Source organism: Tigriopus californicus, chromosome 7 (assembly GCF_007210705.1).
Source record: "Tigriopus californicus strain San Diego chromosome 7, Tcal_SD_v2.1, whole genome shotgun sequence".
NCBI lineage: Eukaryota > Metazoa > Arthropoda > Copepoda > Harpacticoida > Harpacticidae > Tigriopus > Tigriopus californicus.
Window position 1 is genome coordinate 15580898 of NC_081446.1, and position 3549 is coordinate 15584446.

Genomic DNA, 3549 nt, shown 5'->3' on the forward strand with positions numbered 1-3549 from the left:
AAGAAAGCAAAAAGGGTTAGTAATAATTGCAAACCCGGTGCATCAACACTTAATTTTCAAAGGCGTTCCACTTTCTTGATTTGTTGATATCTTATTTGCACGTTTTGTTCGAGATCAATTTCCCCCAATTCAATTCGAAGATGTTTTGCATGTTTCGTTGGGATCGAAATTTGATCCCAACAGGCTCCAGCTTTGAATATTGCAATCTCAAATCTTAGCAATTAACAAGACCGCTCTCATTTGGTGAAAAGCTGAATTTTGACAATTGAAGGTATCTGAGCATCACTCCTCTGCAATGAAACCAGATTGGCCTTTTTCTTGGCGTGGCATGCCCACCATTTTTTTACGGGTTATCTAGTCCACCACAAGTTGTCTGCCTCTCTTACTTTTTAACTGTTCACGCATTACTTGATGGATGAATGTGTGCATGCATGGATGAGTCGTATCAAGTCAAGATGAGTCAGTTGAAACTGGCTGAAACTAATCGAAGAGTGGGGTTAGCGTGGGTTTGCTCAAAAGCTGAGTGAGTGACCGTCGTGATATGTGATAGTCATTTGGGTAATAAAACGAAGCCGAACGTTTTGAAGCAGAAAATAGACCCTGGGGTGAGGTTGGCTCGTTGTAGTTCCTTGGAATGCCATTCGGATAGTAGTCCATTTTGAATTCTTGTCTCACTTCCCTCGAGTTAAATGCTTTCCTTCCGCCCTCAAAGAAAGCTTCAAACATGGCCTACTTTTCTGTACATCTATTTGGGATCGACTTGAGGATAAATTGTGGGGATTTTGCATCTGTTTACAATAATTCATCTCTACAGATCTGGATCACTTCCCACCTACGAAGCTTGAAATAAAATGAAAAAGATAAACGAACGAAAGAGACGCAAGGTACTCTTGACCGAAGACATAAAAGGCAAATAAGAGGATTGACTACAAGGCAACAGACTGTTCCAATTCTTTTCAAGTGGATGTGAAATGCAATAACTTTAATGCGAGACCAGATGAACTCACTATGTGAGCCACATAAGATCATGACCCCTCTGGGGAAAAGCAAGCAAGTCCTGGGGTTCGCATTCTCTTTCAACTGGAACTTCTAGTTCTGCTCGGAAAACTAAAATATTGCCAAGAAGATTTATACAGAACGTACGTTTGTCGTCGAAGGGGATTGTGAAAGGGAGAAGGGGATAACACGAACTAACTAACCCACAATGATTCTTACCCATCAAAGGAGTGTTGACAACCACTTGACTGTGTCGCGAGTTTTCATTTCATTTCAGTTACGAAACTAGTGACAGATATAATTGCATTTTTGCGAAGGAATGCAGGAATGAAACAAGGATTGATGATTGGAAAAAGGGCGATTGTATTCTTTTTTTTTCTTTTGTTAAAAATGTTCAATTTTCGCATGATTTGACCGTTTTCCTCACATTTCATTTGTTGTTAAAGAACAGCTCTTAGAATGGAGAAACTTGACTACCCGTAACATGAGTTGGAGTTCATAATCTATTGACAATGCACCTACAACATTGTCGATTCTTTGCTTTTACGTTCAATATCAGATCATTTTGAAGCTGACGAAGGGTTTCGAATTTTACGTAGTGTGGCCTAAAGATGTTTTCTATATTAAGCATCTTTAGTGTGGCCAAGATTCACTTTAAGGGACCTATTTGAAGGTTAAGGGAGCGTCGGCCAACGTGGAGATATTAACAGGTAACCAAAAAGGCCAGGGTGTGATGACAAGGAAATGACTAAATCCTTTAATGCATTCAATTTTAAAAGAAAGGATTCCTCTTGTTAGAACAGAAAAGAGCCTTTACTATATTTCTTGGTAAAGAATCAAATTAAAATTTCATAGCATTTAACCTTATGGGATTAATCACGCAATAGTTTATACTCAGAAATGTCGTAGTTTTGTTCAATAACATACTTGATCATTACTTCTGAGCGAGAATAGAAGCATATTGGGGTTTTGGTTGCTGCTTGAAGTTTCGAAAGATTCAAATTTAGAAATCATGCATGGCGTCTTAAGGTGGTGTCTTTCTATTTGTATAGTTTTTGGTTTGTATTTCCATTTTAGTAATAATGCAGCTGTGACCTCCCTGACTCCTTCAGAGCTTCAATCCGCGGATTGTTTTACTAATTAATTCCAACATGCGAAACTAGGATCCCTGCAAAAGCATGCATTTTTAAAAGTAATTGAAATTGTACGTCTGGCAGATGTAAATATCATTCCAATTTGAATGACCTGATATGCATTTGCTTTGGCTGGAGGTTTTGCCATCGTTGCTTGTTCTAGAAGGACTCAATCTCAGAAAACTTTCAAGGTATTTAACCCAGGCTGGCCAAGTAGCATTTTTTTATGCTAATTTTTTAAAATTAGCAATTTTTAAGGCCACCAGCATTGGAATGTTTGTATTAGCCCATGTCTGGTTTTTAGCATTAAACTAGCAGTAGTTGCCTGGTCCAAGCATTGTGAAATCTTTTCCAGCATTTTAGCATTTTCCCATAATTATTGCATTGAAGAAATGCCCAAAAGGGAACGAAAGCAAAATAAAATCTCTCTAGGGAACTAAACTTGGCGGTGCAGTTAAAAATATTCTTCCATTGGATACATTTGCCACTCCATGAAACCGATTCACTGCAGCCACAAAGTGATTTCCAGGGGAATGTTTATTTTTCATTAAGCAAGCAAAATGGTTTATTTTAGCTGCTTCTCAATTCGAAAGAAAATGTAGTCAAAATTCTGTATATGCCCAGACTTTTGCCTCATAAAAAGATTGTTTACTACTGTGGGTTGGCTAAAACAAATCAAATAAGTGATTAAAATTGTCAGTGCGTGTATAAGGACCGAGTCACAATCTTTAAGGAGATGTAAATTTGGATTAATTTCATTGTGTTGGGATGCTAAATCTATTAAGCCATAGATTTCTAGACACTGGATGTCGGACGACCCACCACTTGGCTGGTAAAACAGTACAATGGATGGTCTCCTGGGAATTGATTACAAACCGGTTTATTGTACTGTTTAGCTGTTTTTCTTACACAAATTAATCCAATGAAAGAATACTGTTAACTGCACCGCCAAGTTTAGTTCCCTTTTTATTTTGCTTTTGTTTCCTTTTGGGCAGTTTTTCAATGCAATAATGATGGGAAAATGCTAATATGCTGGAAATAATTTCACAATGCTTGGACCATACAACTAATATTAGTTTAATGTTTTGTGTTTTTTTTTTTAATTTAATTTTCGAAAAGCATGATATTTCAAAATAATTGCCCGAACTTACCCTGTCAAAGAGTGCCAAATGTATAATTGAAAAGTGAAAATGAAATTCTTTGCAAACACCATGGAGAATTTGTTTATTTAAAAAAAGTAGCATTTTTCTAACATTTTCGTAGTTCGGTTAGCATTTTTTTTAGCATCGATTTTGCACGAGCTAGTTTCGCCGGCTGAAAAAAAACCTGGCCAGCCTGATTTCACCTACGTTTTGCTCGGGTCAAGAGTGCTACATGTTTTTGTTCCCAACAGGATTCAGTACGTAAGTCAGTAGTGATG